The sequence below is a fragment of the Ceratina calcarata genome, unplaced genomic scaffold (assembly GCF_001652005.2).
Source record: "Ceratina calcarata isolate Rehan_Ccalc_2016 unplaced genomic scaffold, ASM165200v1 scaffold44, whole genome shotgun sequence".
Classification (NCBI taxonomy): Eukaryota; Metazoa; Arthropoda; class Insecta; order Hymenoptera; family Apidae; genus Ceratina; species Ceratina calcarata.
This window is the reverse complement of record NW_017167821.1, coordinates 1,171,171-1,189,930: the sequence shown is the minus strand read 5'-3', so window position 1 is coordinate 1,189,930 and position 18,760 is coordinate 1,171,171. Positions and strand designations below refer to the sequence as shown.

General features: G+C 44.6%; 1 protein-coding gene across 2 annotated transcripts in view; it reads left to right on the top strand.

Moving 5' to 3' along the window:
- The window catches only part of LOC108627127 (LIM/homeobox protein Lhx9), a 205,217-nt gene that overhangs the window by 49,372 nt on the left and 137,085 nt on the right, over positions 1 to 18,760 (top strand). For both annotated transcript variants that reach the window (XM_026815353.1, XM_026815351.1), the window contains exon 3: positions 5,672 to 5,704. The gene's annotated coding sequence lies outside the window, so the exon portion shown is untranslated. The remainder of the gene's footprint in view (positions 1 to 5,671; positions 5,705 to 18,760) is intronic.

The window sequence follows — 18,760 nt, the reverse complement described above, 5'->3', positions numbered from 1 at the left end:
ATATCAAACCAAATATAATAAGTAGCATTGATTTACTGTAACAAGTATTTTTTACATTTTTAATCATAAATTCAATATTAAGTGACACGTTTGAATTCAGCGACAAAATAAGACACCAGTTGAAACAGGCATCGATGTTCTCGGAAGGATGAGCATGGGTTACATGCGTCGCGGTCACGGAATTAATCGCAATATATATTTTAAGGGGAAACGGGCGTGATTTGGAGAGGCACATGGGTGCGTGCAGTGTCGGGTGCCCACTCGGAATCGATGGAGCGCGGAATCGGTCGTGGAATACCGACCAATTAGTTGCCCGATGATTGGCGCGTGTAAACCGAAACGATGACGTCGCTGGCGAACCAACGACCGACGCCCTCGCCTGTTCGTAAACCGGCCAGGACCATTCCTGGCTACCTATCCATTGGTCTCCTCTATCTTCCACCTCTTCTCCCATGCATCCGTGTACATTTCCATCTATAAGTATTCAAAAAAACTTGCAGAATTCAAATAAAATCTATATTGGTTTTTAAAAAAAAAGTCCATTCTCTGATGCAGTCATCGATTAGTAATATCTGCTTCAAAATTTTGTCTCTGGTGTAATTATCTTTATAGTCTCGGACAAAAAATGTAAAATTTCCTTTCGCATTATTTGTATACATTTTGTTATACTCTCGTTGTACCTTATTCTGCCGTGGTCTTCTTTAACCCAGTTGGTACTTGTGAACGAGAGTGTACGCGGTTGCAAGAGAGGTGAGCACGCGCGAGCAGAGCGTTGGTGCACTCCGGGCCACCATCACGAGCACCGTCAAATATCCGTGTGGACGGTTACAGGCCGGACTAATGGAATTGATTAAAATGTGTTCGATCAACCGAACCGCGGGCCCAACCCCCGACCATCCGCCCCGGCGTGTTCACCTAGCTATCTCACCCCCCCGCGTTCGCCTCTATCTCTCTACGCTCGCTCTGATCCACACTGCTGGCCTGCTCCTCCCTGTCCTCTGCCAGCGAAGGCTAACCCTAGAACCAGCGGGGTGCAATCGAATATTTGCGTTTAGGTAGGCACGTCGACGCGGAAAATGCTATCTTTGTCAATTAATTCAACCTGTTGTCGCTCGTCGCCTGGTCCACTCCCCTTCTCTCTCTATCTGCCTCTTTACACCCTCTCTCGCCTCTCGGACCTCTGCCGCACTACCGGACGACGATCGGGAAAATTGGCGGTTTTGCGGTTGCATCCACCGGGAAAGGACCGCGCCTGGGAAATTCGGCCCTCACAAGGATACTCGCGACGCTCTTCGTGTTGCATATCCTGTTGCATTTTATTCCAATCTTTCTCTAGTTCCCATTTCGATTTTCATTCCTGAATTGTTTCATACCTACCGTCTCACTTCAATAATTCAGTATCGTGTCGATGTTTTAACATTATAATCAACTTGACACGCTGGTCTTTACATACAAATAATTATCAGTAATTCTATTGGCTGTCTTCGTATTTATCTGAAAGCAAACAGTGTCAGCGGGTGATCAAAAACGCACGACGTATGCATAATGCGCACAGGCGGAGAGAGACGGGTGGCGAACAGACGGAAGGAGGTGAAAAATAAGGGAATAAATAAAACAGATGTCTCCAAGGCAGGCCTTAGCGAGTGTCGCTAATGAACTGGTCTCTCCCGTCTCTCTCCGCTCGACACGGGAGCCGGTGTGTTTCGCGTTCACCTCGCAGCTGTTCAGCCGGAACAGTGCCCGACCGGTCTTCATTATACTCGCCTCGATGTCGTTAATTGCGTACGCACCTACGTAAGCATGGCGCCGCCGTCGAGAATTAACCCGATATCGTACGACGCGTGCACCCCACGATAAATTTATGGCCTGTTCCGCGTTGGTCAACACGCGGTCACCCGTGTCTCTCGACTTTCCCGGCGACAAAAATTATCTGCCGAAGAAATCGCGGTCACCGTCACACGGATCACCTGGTCCCCCTGCACTTGTCCCGATCTACATTCAATTTCTGATTATCAGAACCCGAGTGGTTATTATAAGACTCGAAAGTACTATGAATGATTGCAGAAGTTTATTTATTACTGTGATCCGAATCAGTCGACAGCAATGTAATCTTGTCAAGCGTGTTAAGTGATTAGATAATATCGGACGCCGGTAGAACGCTCTGGAGATAATAATTATGTCCTGTTCCTACGTGTATTTAAGTGTTACCAAAGTCAATCAGGATTTATCGCGTGCAGATAAGAAAAGAGGTAAAGATCGAGGCGATCCTCCGTTCGAGGTGCGTGGATTACAAATCGTCGCGAAGTATCCAGTTGCAGCCTGTTACCCGAGCTGAAAAATCTGCTCGCGCTCGGAGGAATTTCCTATCAATTAGGGACAGGTTTCTACGGTACGTCGGCGTCGGAGGACGCTTTTTCCCATTCCCACCCTCCCGACGCTCTTCGTCCCTCGTTCATCACCGCGGATCTTATTCCTGTTTCTCTTGTTTTGTACAGTTAACCGCTTAAACAGTCCCCGATGCATGAATAAAAGCGTCCATCCAGTTGCCCGCGCGCGGTCATTCTTCTTATTTCCATTCCCACGGCAGCGCAACTGTTACCAGGATTCATTTACCATCGGGAAAGCTGTGTCACGTGAATTCATCTTCAGTGAGTAAATGCCGACTTGTGGAAAATGATTTTCTTTCGAGAAAGCGGCATCCTGTTTAAGTCTGTAGCAGCTTTAGAAATATATTGGCATGAGTTTTATTTGTCTACAATTTTAACCCGGTAATTAACAAGTACCGCGTTCAAGATACAAAACAATAAAATTTGTGGGAACATATTTGCTTACATTATAAAGTTAAAATGATTGTTGAAATACGAAAGCGGTGCTCTAGAAGGGCTGCGAATATGCGGCATCATTTCTCGTTACCTTCCCTTTCGCGGTTAAGACGGTCTCGCATCTAATTGGGCTTTAATTGGCCGTATGTAAATTATACATTAATGCCTGCTTTAACATTATGAGCATAACCATCGCCATAAGCCCGTGGCAACGCGCAGCGGGAGCTTGGATTTTTTGAAAAGCCCTCGTAAATGCCGGCGCGCGCGGTTCGCTACCTTTTGATAGTTCCCCTCGCCAAGCCCCCGCGCCGTTCATTCGCCTTGATCGTAATTGCGGACCGTCCGTCCGCTTTAAGATTTACGCTTCCAATTAGCTATACTTTATGGTTATATTGAATTTACATTCGTCTCCGAGTATAAATTAATCATGACCGAGAGTGGAGGCTGATTCAACGATTCAAGTCCACTGTACGCAGACTGCTCACATACATTCAATGGGTTTTCTTTACTTCTGCCATTTTTTATCTCCTCTCTTATTCGCTCTTTTTCACCTTTGCAAAATACGTTCCATTTGGATAATACGATAAGTATTGGCGCACGTGGAATTAAATCGCAATGGAAAAGACTTTCTAATGAGGAAACTAGGCATGATAGATACAGAATAGAATCGACATAGTCGATGAATAGCAGGAATCAATTTTTTAAATCGATAAAAATGACAAGACGGGCAAGTATCTTAGATGGACGGGCCGTTAAATGCTAAGGTTACGAATTTCCACTGCACCGTGCATTATACATCCGGCCGTAAGGCAGAGCGAGAGACAGGGGAGATGATTTTCGTATTTGGATACGGTCCAACGTGGAGGAGAACGTGGCCGTCTAATGTGCTTTTTCGAATAAAGCTGCTTACACGAAAGACGGAAATATAAATGGCTGTTATGTATGAACCCCTAAGGGGAGACGGGAGGTCATAGAGAGAGGGAGAGACGGCGGTCGTCGTTTCGAAGACACTTTGTGTCGCGATTTACGGGACAAAAAACTGGCCGTTGCGTCGTCGATTCCGTTTCACTCGCGATTGTCAGATGCTTAAACCAGATATAGGTTGGATTATTAAAAACGCTTTCCGACACGAGGCCACCTTTTAATATGGATAAATGTAACGCATCTTCAATGAAGATAAAATAAATAGATCCGTTTTAGTAGAATAGTTGCACGTGGTTCGACGATTTTCTGTATGCCAATTGTTTTGAGAAAGAAAGAAGTGAAAGGAAAAGCAGATATTCGTCAGGTCTGGATTGAATCGGTTTCCACGCGATCTCCCGTGGAAGACGGGACGGTGAATCGGTCTCTCGGCGAAGAATCGAAACAAAAAGACACTTCTCAATGGATTTATTTGTATCTATGGGAATGAAAACGACCGATGAATACGTGAAAGCAGACGATTCAGATCTTGTTGCGTTAATTATCGTGATGTCAAGTCGTTTCAATTTTTCCTGCGCCACCTGAATGGGCCAGGGTTTGAAAAAGAAAGCCGGTTCAATGGACGAGTTCAGTTTATAATTATCTCCGCGATGAAATAATAGGCCTTCTTGATGATCCTTCGCCGGAATCATTTGTGGCTTCGATATGAATATTTTACAGATGAATAAAAGATCGTTCTTTTATAAATTCATTTTATCAACCTTTATAAATTCCTAATCACTCTGTTCCCATTATTGCCGGTGATTTAGAATGTATATATTTCTCTCTGACAGCGAAATATAATATCGACGCGTAGAAAAAAAAGTTCTGATACAAAGTGACCGCGTCGATTTTTATTCGCGACGTGTGGCACAGGAATTTATTATTGAAATCCCAATACCGCGCAGCCGGTTCCGCATTCATCGAGTATCGACCGCTTGGCAAACGCAACAAATCCGACGAGAAATCATAATTCTCTCTGTCCTCCAATCCCCCGGCCTCTTCTGATCATGTTCAATTGAAAATCTCTTGAGAAGATGATCATAAATCGATTTAATTTCAATTGGAGATCGCTCATTAAGTATCGGAAATCGATTCGGCATCGATAATCGTTCTATCGAAGACGATTTAGGGCCTTGTCAATAATACAGGCGCAATGATCAGGACGTATAGCCGATTAGCATTCGTTTGGGCTGCGGTTGGACGCGGGATAATAACGCAATTAATAATGTCACGAGACGACGAGACAAACGTTTTGCCTATGTCTATGGACGAGGGTTCTACTCTGCTTCGGCATGCCGGCATTGTACCTGGCGTATTAAACGCACACGGGACCGAACGAACGCGGTGGGACGAAGGGGGGTGGACGACAATGGGCGAGCAAGACAGATATATGTATATAGAGCGGTTCGTGCACTGTGGATCGTCTCCTCGTGTCGTTGTCGCCCGTTTGCGAGAGCACAAAGTGCATCTCCAGATTTATCGATGGTTATCGATGCACGGTTCGTTTAGCGGTAAGTAGGAAGCTTGCCTGCATCTGTCTCTCTCTCTCTCTCTCTCTCTCTCTCTCCCTCTCCCTCTCTCTCTCTCTCTCTCTCTTCCTCGCTGATGCTACATGAACCACTTAAACGAGGATCCGAGAGTTGCATAATGATTGTTTCTTTATGGCCAATTAAATTTCGAACTCCCCACCGTTCCGTGGAACGAAATAATTAATGCTGTCTCCTAGCCGATTCTCTACTCCCTTCGCAAGCTTCGGCGGTCGCTCGAATTTCTCAGCCCCTTTGACGGAGTACCGTTTCAAAACGTTTTACTTTCCGTTAAGTGCTTAAAATCCCTGATCTATATGAAAAATAATTGTTGAAAAAGTTTTTTCATTTCTGTTTCAGATCCAGGATTTTTATCGACGTATGACATGCTTGGTAAGTGTGCTACTTTAAAGATAACAAAAATACTTATTAGAATTGAGGAACAGGTACTTATTAGAGTATCGGAAACCCGGTGATTAGGTAGTTTTGTATCTGTATCGCGAACTATGTATCGTGCTTACTCGATACTTCCCGTCGGAGCGCGAAAAAGTTTCGCGAGGTTGCTTCGAAATAGACGCTTAGTTGATAAAGAAAATTTATGCGACAGATAAGACGGCACTGTTCTATTTCGTACATACTGAAAACCAGTCAAAACGACCGTTTCCTATCGAATAGCCGTTCCGCTCGATACGGTCGTCGTGAATTATTGCCAGGTCGTGCCGACTTGTCTCCGGCACCTTGACATTCGCTCTTTTTCTCAGTACACTCATTCCTGTCCTTCGACAAACGACGTTCCACGAGAAATCGTCTGTCCTCCGGGTTAACCTTTTTATGCTTAACGCTGCGCGATACAATTTCTTCATCGAAAATCAGACTTCAATCGGTGTAATAGTAAATTTCTAAGGTTTCTTTGCGAACTCATTCCCCAACATTGCTATATTTCACTGAGGCAAAGTGAAACTTAGATTGTTTTCCAGCGGGCGCAATGAATCGCCCGAAAATTTATGCAACGGCCGAACCGCCGCGTGTTTCGTATTATGTTTGCGACACTTCAGAAGCAATAAATTTCAGCGATAAGGGTAGAACCGCCGCCGCTACTCTTTATTATGAATCGCCAACTTGCGACAATTATTTCCTACCAGCGTTATCAATGGATACATTTTACTATCGCGCACGAATCGCTTTGCTATTGCGTAAAAACCGTCGTGCAATTAAGTATACTTATAATTCATATGCAAATGCATAGTGAAACATATTGCATGCGTAGATGATTGAATTCTTGGTATTCAATTTCTACGCATCGAACCGAAACCGAATCTAATTAAAATATTTCTACAATTTTACCCGCACAGTCTTTGAAGTTACATTAAGATTCGAGCTCCGCGTTTCCAATCGTGTTTCCCGTTACATTTTATCGTTCGTTAATAACCGCTGTAAAACTAATATCGTGCAACCTGAGGAATGGAAAAGAGAGAAAACGATACAACGTAAAATAGATAATCGACGTGAGAAAAATCGCGACGCGGTATTCCTTCGCGCGCCGATCGGAGTCTCACGAATACCAGCGAGAATCAGCTGGTCATCGACGGCCGGGGCTCATTTTCATAAATTATATTAATTCGCCATGCCGGGGGCAACCGGTTGATTGGGTGACACACGCGGTACGGTCATCGTTGCCTCTCGGCTCGAGACCTCGCCTCTCCTCTTCTTTCGCTTGAAAATTCCGACCGAAGGGGGTCAAACTTTTATGGGATCGTTAAAATCGTGAAATACGGGGTGTCAGCGGTATCGTGATTATTACAAGTGGGCTAATCGGCATAGAGGCGTTAATTAAGAGCGACGCCTGGATATCGAGGATGGAATCCAGGAATTTCAAACTTGGTACACACTGTATTCTGGTCGCATCTACTTTACGTATGTTTTTTAATTCTAAAGTTGGTCGTTCTCATTTTATACTGTCATAAGTATATATTTTATTCCGGAACAAGAAAAATAGACATAATCCTTTAATATTTATTCAAAATTGAACGAGATAAAACTTTCTAATATTCACATCCATCGGTCAATCTTTTTCTTCCATCCGCTTGGGCCACCGCGACGCGTATATACGTCGAACAATGAAGTGCAAGTCGTTCGTCTTTCGGGAAGAGGTCTTCCAGCTCGCTTTTGTTCCATCTCCTTTCGACGCGGTTCTGTCAAGTCGAAGGTGACGGCTGCTGGTGGGAGGCAACGATTTTTATTTCACATCGCGAGAAAACCAGTTTGTAAATAATGTAAATCCATAGAAAACGACCATCTGGAATCCGCGCGGGCCCCCGCCCGAGTCTTTAAAAGTGGAATGGCTGCTGGCGGTGGGGCACGATCCGGGATGGAATGGGGGACCGGTGGGATAAGAAGAAGAACGGCGATCGGCGCGTCGCGTCGGCTCGCAGCTGTAGGGATTCTGCGTGAAATGAAACATTGATTCGTTTCTGCAGGGGGACTCTTCGGAAATCGCGAGTCTACGGTTTATTTAAAAATTTGCTTCCCGGATCACCGCCACTTTGCCGGTTTAATTATTTTTCTAGAACCCCTTTGATACAGTTTTCCGAGCCGGCGACGACGTAATTTTTGTCGTTTGAAACTACCCGCTCCGGTTCGGAATGATAAAATAAGCCCCTTTGATCGTTGAGCGATTCGTAGACAGAGGAGAGACCGCGGTCACGAAAATTATAAATTCATCAAACGAACTTCGTAAATCGGCGAGCGTAACGAACGAACGCCAAGGGAAAAAATCAGCTTGAGAGTAAGCGGAGGTAGGAAATTCGACGGAATCACAAATAATCTTGAATCTCTCCGCTCGAGTATTTGCATATTTTAATGAGTGATAATAATTGCCTATATGTTTGCCATCATTTAATTACACTCGGTTTCACGAGTAACGTTGATAATTAGGCACACGCTGTTCCATTCACGCATGAGGTCCTGGAAACTAATTAAACAGCGAACAGTATTTTCCTATTTTTGCAGCCAAATTAATAGGAATCATTAATATTATAAAACAAAATCAATTTTCTTTTATACAAGTCAGTTTTATACAAATTTAAGAGGATTTATAATAATTATTATCATTCAAGAGCTTCATTGACCGCATTCAGGATTAGTGATCCAAAACTTAAATCGATCGTTTAGCAATCAGACGCAAAGGAACTCTGTTTCTTGCAATCGGAGAAACGGAGTAATCGCGAAGGTGTCCGTGGCCAAGAGGATTTTCATCCAGCGGCGCGGCGGCGAAAAGACCGGTTTCTCTCGTCGTGTCCGGCGTACGACACCGTGCCTTTGTAACCGTTCCTCGTTCTCTTCATCTGGTTCGACGGTATCTTGCCTTCCATTCCTCTCTATCTCTCTCGATTTGCTCCGTTTTCCATTTGTTCCGAGAGAGAACGATAGATCAGATTAAAGCTAAGGACAACGAGAAGAAGGGGTTAAGCGAGGAAAAGGAGGCGCGAGGGGCGAGCGAGCGAGAGAAAGAGAGGAGAGTGGCTCTCGACACGATCGCGAGATTATAGCTACACCCACGCCAGGAGATAATAGATAGTAATTGCAGGGTTGTCCGGTCCGGTCCGGCTCGGAATCGGCTCGACAGATCGATCGCCCCGGAGAGAAAAGAGAGAGATAATGATGCGGCCAACGAAGAAATCGTTCTCACATTATTTTCTCGCCGCGGCGCAACCATCGTTGCCGTTATTATTATCATTATTATTATTATTATTATTATTATATACATGTGTAAATGCGTATACATGTACATACGTGCATAAGTGTACGCGAGGTTGATCGTCGAATCTCGTGACTGCGCGGCGCAGTCGATCGAATATTGAAATGGAATTCCATACGCGAGTTCGTAGATCGAGAGAGTACGATCGCGATACCGTTCCTCTATATTTCTAAAGTGGCATTCTCAAATCTAAAACATTTTTATTTCCTCTGACAGATCTTAAGTGAGCCAAAGTGGCTGAGAATCTTAATCAGTATCTTAAGAAGGTACGAGAGATTGATTAATAATTGAACGAATTATAGTTGTGTATATATGTATGTACATCACCGAGGGAGAGGCGTTAAAAAGTAATGAAGATTATAGGGGAATTCTCCGTCGTTTATTGACGTTTACTTTTCATATTGGAGAAAAAAAAAACAGAGATAACGAGTAATTGCCGTCATTAAACAAATATCGAACGACCACTTTCGGTGCAGGAACCGGACGATTATCACGGATTTTGCCTTGCTACACCTGCTCGCGATAAAAAACAGCGATAAATCGGTTAATCCCGTGTCTTTCGAGCTAAGGTTCTCGATAGTATGATTAAGAATTGAAATCTTGTTTGAAACGCGAGAAACGTGTTTTATCGTTTATCTAAATTACATCAATTAGGGGGAACTGTTTTAAATGATGTCGGACGAAAAAGTGCTCCAGGAATATTATAGAAATTGCGTAGATGAAATGAAAGATGAAAAAACAGATCCTGTTACCAATACATTTAGAATGTTGTTCAAGGAACGAAGTCGGTGATTGCAATCGTGCGAATTATTTCGTATCAGAGATCGTATACAAGGGACTCTGCGTCAACGCGATGGCAAATTATTATTTAGCCGAAGGTGCGAGGCCTAAATCGACTAACGACTAACGGAACGAACGAACGCGATGCGGTCAATAAATTTCGGTTTAGCCGGAACGATCTCGTTTCGCAGCCGCGCCGATTGTAAATCGCGCTGCCCACGCCGCTCCTCCTTGCATCATCGATCCTCGGCCGATTAAAGAAACTGCGAACAGATACGATTGAGACGTTTTTATCCCGACAAATCGTTGCTTGATTTCAAAAAATTTTTATCAACTAACGAAAAATTATTCGAAATATATGAATAGTTCATAAATGCAGTGAAATTAAATGTTCTGTCGTTCATTTGCGGAGTAATGAATTAGACCTGAAATTTTTATAAACCGACATATTAACTTATTCGGTAATATAAAAATATATTTTCTTATTTCTAATAGTAGTGGCAGATCTAATTATAGGATGCTCTTCCAGGAACGTTTCTAATGCGTCGATTGGAAATTCGCAACCACGCCGGTCGATCCTTTGAACTTGGCGTTATGCAAATATGTATCCTGGGTCTAATAAGTCCAATTAGGCTAATATACCGCGGTAATTAATACAAATACCTGTGCGCGGATATAAAATTTAAACCGGTGCGCTCTATCTACGCCCGTGCTCCATCTAGCACTAATGACCACTCTGTGATATCGACCATTAAATTAGTCAGTTTCATTAATATAATAATTGTTCGTCCCATTAGTTCTACATATTCTAAACGTGAACGGGAACCTCTTTCAATCCATCTATTAAAACATATAGTAATTTCATGTTCCTACCATCAAGTTATACCTGAACCACTCTAATTAAATGATAGAATGTTTGATATATTTCAACCTAATCAATCAACCGAAGTAAATGTTACATTTTCTACGTAATTTTTATAGACGTTATTGAAACACTCTAAAATTCCACACTGATTGAATTAGTGGTCAAAGGAAATTGAATTGAAATCAAATCGGAGGTGTAGGGAACATCGTGTAAACGCCGGTACAGTCGAAGTCGTGTAGAAACGCACTCGCCACGGGATCGCGTGTCTCTCGCGCCAGTGTTACAATAAGGTAGACAGAATCGGAGCTGTCAACCGCACTCTCATCCACTAAACGAAACTGTATTAAGGTTGTCAAATGCATTTTCATGGCGAGCGGACGAAAGAATACTCGAAGTATCTCAAGTACTTTCCAATCGGACTGGCCGTCACTCTTATGAGTTCCCCGGGTTCCTCGTTAATCCTGGATCGGTCGTACGATTCCACGAAAATCTAACGAAGGTATATTTTCTCCCGTGGAAATTTGTTCCCAGCCGGTGTTAGAGCCGTCATATTGGAAATTAGAATTCGAATTCGATTTTTATTCGCTGGTAACGAACGTGGCTTTAATAAGTGTACCCACGCTCCGGCTTTGTGAAAGTTGAATTAGTTTTTTGGATGTAAATTGGGTTTAGACGGAAGAAATACAAAAAAAAAACATGTGCACGTGTGTATATAAATATACATACGTATATATACATGTACATATGTGGACAAAGAGTACGATTGATTGGAATAAAGGTAGATTGTTCGAATCTGGACAAGAAACACGAGCACCAATTTATTTGGTAACAATAAAACGTGCTCCGGGGGAGAATTTGTTGCCGCGGTAGAGAGCGCGATGAATTTCAAAGATTGCTATCAATTTATCGAGCACTGGATGCTAGTAACAACATATTCGTTTGGGGAAAAAATATTAAAAACTGTTTGGAAAAAGATAAAACTGCTATTCTTCATTTTAAAACGATTTCTAAATGACGAAACTCATTTCGTTTTTATCTAGTTCCATCCTTAATCGGTTGACAAGAAAATAATTAACGTCTGCAACGAATTAGTGTTTCATTAAAGGAGTCGTAAGGTAAAAAAATGAAACGTTTTAGCGTTAAATCTACTGCAGGAGGCGAGGTTCGAATTCTTAATTGCTTAGTCGACGGAGAAACGACTTCTCGTCCGTAGCACCTGGTCGGGGCCGGTTGTTTTAGCAACAATTTAAACTCATAACGTTACGATGTAGCTTCTCCGGTCGTGTTTTCGACAGGAGGCTTTGCCATAATTACTCGACTGGTAATACAGAACGCGCCTTGAGTGGCAGCTCATATTACCCGACTAACCCGCGTGAAAACTAACCCCTTGGGGAACGAGGTGGGATGGGAATTACCATGGAACGGAGGGGAACTCGCGCTGCCGGGGGTGGAGAAACAGAAAATAAAAGAACACGAAGCCTCGGCCCTTTTGACGATCGCCTTCTCATCGCGTTAACATTCCATTGAATCCACTGCGCTCGGTCGACAGAAATTAAGAACCAATTAGCAACGAAAATGATTAACGTTCGATCGATTCTTCTTATTACGTGCTAATCAGTGTAGAGTAATTTCGATTACAAAACAACTGCGTGCACGTGTAGAATCAGCGATTAAACAAAATTCTGTGGAGCCCTCATAAACCTCTTTCTCCCGGAAACTTGAAAAGGTTCCCTCGAAAACGTGGCGCGGCCCTAAACAAACAGGCCGAGTGCATTATCAAACACGCATTTCCCACGAAATTTATTTCACCTGGAACTAATTCAAAGCGTTGTCGCGGCGTTAATTACGCCCGCAAATAATCCGGCGTGACGGCACCGCGGACAGGCGACGGCAAACACCACGGCCAACGGGAAGAAATGAATTCCGGGAAATACGGGACGTGGCGAATCGGTCCGGTTAAATCATTCTTATGTAACGGGTTGAACCGCAATATAGTCCGCGTCGAAGGTTTAATGATTAGACGACTTGTTAGAATTTTTATACGATTAAGTTTTACAATCGAAGCATTTAGAATGCGGCGTCGAGGTGTAACGGTATAGATACTGATTTCACTTCGTCAGGGAAGTAGAAATGGAATCGAGTCAGACAACCCTGAGCGTTCCTCTCCGGTGACGCGTGCGATCCTCTGGATTTTGCGAGGCGCGCAATAAATCGCGGGCCAGCCCCGGAGATTACGCGGCGAACGTAATTCTTGTTTGTAGTAGATAAGATAGGGAACTCGATGAGGTGAGGAGAACGAGAAAGAGTACAAGCAGAGTTCGAAGCGCGGAGGAAGGGAGAGGGGAGCTTACGCCTCTATCAGGCCGGCTTATCTCAGGAAGTTGTCAGCCGGGGCAGCCCGTTAAAGCCGAGGCGAGGTCCTGTTTAACGTGCAAACTTCTTCTCGGAAACGTGAAAAGTCGCGCCCAAAAATCTCCGAGGCTCGAGGAACGCGACCGATAACGTGGAACAATCGTTTGGGGACGAAGGAACGCAGAGTGTGACTCAACAGGTCTCCATCGCGGAAAACGGAGTTACCGTTTCCTGGTCCTCGTCTTTAATTGCTCTCATCCCTACCTCGATCCATATGCAAATTCGAGAATTATAAATAATTATTCTTTAATGGTCTAATCTATTATATATTTTATAATATAAATTCATGTGGTAGAAAATTAGGTTCGTGATCGATGTAACTCATTCGGGTGTCAAAGTTCGTTGTAACCGCGGTAAAAAAAAACAGAAGCGTGGTGGAACGGCGGGGAACAATTACTCGAATCCGCTTATAAGATCAGCCGCAGAGAATCCATTGTAATTACACGAGTCATATTCAAAAAAGAAAGACCTTTAACTGGGGGAGTAGACCTTGTGGATTTAGGAAAGCGGGTCCGAAGAAGCAGCCGGCTTGGCAGAGACAAAGCGAGTATGAAAAAAGCTGAGGGAGAGAAGGAGCGAGATTGAACGGAACAAAGAATGAGGTGGAAGGAAAGGGACGGAATCGCAAGAGAAGTTAAAGGGTTTGATCGCGTGGAGAAGAAGAGCGGGGCGAGGATGGACGTAAGAAAGGGAGAAGAATAAGCGGAAAGAGGCCGAGCGGAGAACTCGGTAGAACGAGTCGAAAGAAGAAGAAAAAGAAGGAGAAAGAGGAGATGGTGAGGTCGCAGAGGTTCGTCCGTGGTTCTCGAGGTGGGGGAGTAAGTTGTTGGAAGAAGGGTTTCAGACGAGTCACAGAGCCTAACCGTGCACCACTCGAACTCGAACTCAAACAACTTTAAGCCGTGTGTACTCGCGCAAACAAAACAGCGCACTAATTGCTTACGTCACTCGGCAAGTCAATGGACTTCTTGACTGTGAGAGAAGCCCGGCTCGCTCGTTCGCTTGCTCTCTGACTCATAGAACGAATCCCAGCCCAGGCCGTGCGGCACACCGTCTCGTCGTTGTCGTTGTCGTCGTTGGGTGTCGAGCTGCACCACCACGACTTTCAATTAAATCACGTCCACGCACTGTTTACCTCGCATAAACGCACCGCGCACTCCCTTATACGTGTATACACCCGACACGACGCAGCGTCCCGCGTTAATGACGATGACAACCACGAAGATATTCGGGGAAAAAACATACCAGACCGTCGTTAGTTGACCATGGGTTCGTTTTTTCACTCTTGGATCAGGTGATTCGCTCTTGGTAGAGCTTAAATACATGGCGAGAATTAAAACTTGATGACGAATTTTTTACATACAATTGAATTGGAATTATTCAAATTAATAGAATTTCATGGATATAATTATTAATTATATTTTAAGTCTGTATTCTCTACTTTGTAAATGAGTAGAAGATTTCTAAGAAAAAAATTATATCATATACATTTTATTTTATTATTGGACAGAATAACGTCCTGTGAATATGCACTCACTTTTGATTCTCACTGTAGCCGGAGTCCATTAGGATGGATAACACGTTCCGTTTTCCACCGCGATTTCCTCCCTTTTTCCCTCGTCGCGATTCGAAGGAACGAAAATTAGCCCGTTGATGACTTCATTTTCACGGAGCTGGTCAAGGTTCTTTGTCCGATGGGCGACGCGTTTGCGATCGGATTGAAATTACGAAGAACGAACGAGGTCTCGCTCTCTTTTCCCCGAGCATGCTCGGCGATAATGACCCCTTCCCGAGCTTAGCCCGTGTACCAACTCTATTAATGCTCCCTGTCATCGATCTTCGATTTTCTTGCCTTGTACTGATAATCGTGCTTGATATTAATACGAGCAACGCGACTCAGTTCGATTCCGCGAGTCTCGCCCGGGATGATCCCAGAGTTTCGCAAAAACGCGCCGCTTCGAGGTGAAGTTCTAGACCGGACAAAAACTCGAGACTCCGCTTTCAGACATTAACGATCTGCCGATCGACGAAGCGACCTTGGTACCGCGAGAATTATTATTGAATATAATCTTTTTGATTCCTAAAAAGTAGGAAGGTTATAAATATCTCTGTTTAATGGAATTATCCATAGCCGAAAAATTATGACAATTCTTGAAATCGATTGATCAGCTTTTATATAAGAAATATTTAAAGATACGAAAAAAGATCGTAAAAAGCTTGAACTCTTCGAATTCCTCTACCCAATGATTTCGACGAACGAGAACCAGACAATTGATTCGCGAACGACTTGTAAATTAAATGAGAACAACCGAGAAATTCCGGGGGGATTGATCTCGGCCCTCGCTAAGAAGCTCCGGGGCTGCTCGAACTGCACGGTGGCCAAGTGTCGAGAAGGGTGTATTCGAGCGTGCAACACATATCCCCCGCGGTATGCAAGCCCGAGAAGGGAAGGGGCCATAGAAGCTATCTTAGATCGAACGGAGTCCAATTACTGACGTTATTAATTAATCCCCCACTCCGGCACTCGGCCGGTCCATCGTCTCTGGCTTCCCATTCTCAACCCCATCGTCGTCCGTCTGTCCGCCGGAGATACCTGCCGGGGATATCTATCCCCACCTCTCGGCGTACTCCATTACAACTCGGCCTTCGAAACCTCGAAGGTCCTTTAAACACGTGCTTGGTCCCTGATCTGCCATTATCATCTCCCGCCAAATGAATTTTCTTTAATTGAACGTTACAAGCGATTAGACGAAAGGGTTTTAATTACCCATTCAAGTGTTCCCGATAACTTCCTAATTGTTAGAACGGGATCTTAAGGAACGATACTATTTTGAATCTAACGAGATGAAATTGAAAACGTTGTCGAGCGAGATTCAACGTCATAAAAACTCGAAGGCGTGAACGTTGTTTCGAGGCCTGGTTCGTTCTTTCACCGAAACGCTACATTATTATACCCTTTGTGGCACGGCGGTTATTGAAAACACTCGAATGATCCGGAGCCAGGGTCAGCCGAGGTTGCACAAGGGGTCGTAAAGTGATGATTGGTTCAGATACAGAACGTATTATACGCCAAGCGCTTATTACTCTCCGGATCGAATTCAAATCCCAATCATAATAAAAAATATGTCCAACTTTTTTTACGAGCATAACGATGCGAAGGAACGCGTAAAGCGTTCCGAATTTCATGCCGGGAAGTAAAGGGTTTTGGAACGACTTAATCGTCGAAAATTCGGTCGAGTATCGTCACAGTCCGTTTCCCCGTGGCCACAGGCGAACTGTGTTGTCCGTCCGAGATCTTTATTATCTTTTTGCCTGACACCCGAACCGATCAACTATCATCGCCCATAATTTATGTCAGGCTAAATTTGAAAAACAGGCACCTTCTTCTGTTTATCGTCGTTTAAAATCTGGTTACGTTTCACGCTCCACGATATGTCCGTCTGTTAGTCTAACGGTAATCGGTCCCTTTTTTCTTTCACCGCTCGCAATCGTGATAACCGACGTTTTTCGACGGCGAAACGATGAGTCGCGACCCCTTCACGGTTGACAAATCGAGTTCGGGCGAAGTTCGACGCGGGGAAATCGAGATGACTAGTCTCTCCGGAGTTCGGAAAGAAAGGGATCGGTTTTGTCGCCGCGGATTCTTCGCTCTTCTGGTCGTGGGCGTCCGTGAAACAACACGAGGAAGGAATGGAGACGATCATGAGAAGAGAGAGCGAGGGAGAGGAGTCAGAGTGGAGCTAGAACACGTACCGGGCTGGTTTTTTGTTCGCGGCCGGCTGATTGGTGTTTTTGCCCCGTTGCTCGAGATCCGATCGAGTCAGCACGGCCAAGGCGAGCCGAGAGGCTGCGCGGTGTCAGTCAATTACGCCTTAACAATGGGGTTACGTTTCAATTACATCGGCCAGGAATTGGGTATATCAGCCGCGGTTCCCGTGACCCTGCTGAATGGAATATGCCGAGGATGGCTCGTTTAGGCTGAAACTGCTCCCACTATCACTGCCCTAAAGGGTTCCACACAAGCCATCGATTCTGACGATCCTTGCTAAAATAAATGTCCAGTAGTAATAATTAATTATAACAATGAATTTGTCTGCAATTAACCAGCCTTCGTCGTTATATCATCAACCATGAACTCATTTTTACCTTCCCCTCGATAATTCGTGCAGGTCACGACATTACTCCAATTTCGTCCACGTAAACCTTTGCCCAGTTATTTCACGCCATCCAAGCCCCGGGTACCGAGGAGTCGTTCGATTAAAGAGAGTGGGTTCACGATCGAGGGTCCCTTAATTGATAGCGTCGAGGGCCGCACAAAACTCGGGCCCCGGCGACAATACCGTGTAACGAGCTGAAAAAAACGCGAAAAAGAAGCCAGGCGGCGTGGACTACCGAATACCGTCAAGCTCGATCGATCGAAAAAATGGCGTTGCATGACGTACTTTTGCGTGGGCCCGAGATAGAGTCCCCTCTTCTACCCGTGAGATCCCGGAGTCGTCGAACCGGCAACGTTGAGAGACGCTGGGGTCCCCGCAGTTTCTCAGGTAAGCAGAAAAAGGGGGAAAAAGGTGGCTGACGGAGGAGGAGAGGAATCGCCCCCTAGAATGTCCTTTGTCGCGGTCCCCTCCTCTGTCCACCCTCTCTCGGGCGAGGGGACAGGTCCTAAGGTCCGTGTTCGGGGCCCTTCACGTGCGTGGAATGCGTGCTTCTTCGGTCGTGATTCGTATTCCTGGGCCATCTCTGTATTCTTTCGTTCTTCCTGTAATTTTTTTTATTCATTGCTCGATCACGTGCCAAATGTGAATGAAAATGTTTCATCATAAGTATTTTTAGTATTTTTAAACACGAATTCGAGCTCCCGAAACTCCTTTTAGGTTTTTCCCCAACGAGACGTACGATTCTTCTGATATTCGCGTCGTTATTCGAGATCTACGAATCTTGATCGCGTGTCCGGTGCATCGTAAGCTCGATGAAGAGGGATTATCGAGAAAAGGAATGAAAGAGGACGGGGAAAGACGAGGGGGAGCATAAGGTAGCGAGGTATACACGTATATACGAAAGCATCTCGTCCGAACTGTCAAATCGAATGTATCTGGGTAATGGCTTTCTGGGTCTCCCGCTGCCAGGAACACGGCCCCTTCTACGGCGAGCTTAAATTAAGGGTGGACCCCTCATTTTCTTAAAATATTAAATCATCGTGCTGGTGTCGCAGCGGGGTAGCCGACGGGGGGATATCCCGGTGGACCGAAGGGGCCCGGGCCCGTGGAGGAATTAAAATTCATTGGTCTCAGAAACCCATGTCACCGGTCGAGTGCCATCGTAAATACCTGCGCGAGTCTCTCTTCCTCTTCTCCTCTCGGTCGAGCGAAGTCGCCGCGTAAAAATTATGCTTCCACGATTCGCCAAGGCCAAGGGCCGATGATCTTCTCCGCCATCGCGCTATTCGCGTGCATGGGAACTTAACATTTCTGAAATTTCGTACGCGAAACTGCGCCTCGGTCAGTGTACCGAATAACAGATTTTCCTTCCATTCTTCAATTTCATCCGTAACTAAAATGATACTTTTTGCATGTTCCGAAAAATGTTTCAGTAAATTACAAATTCTAGTCTCTATTATTTTTCGAAGAAAATTATA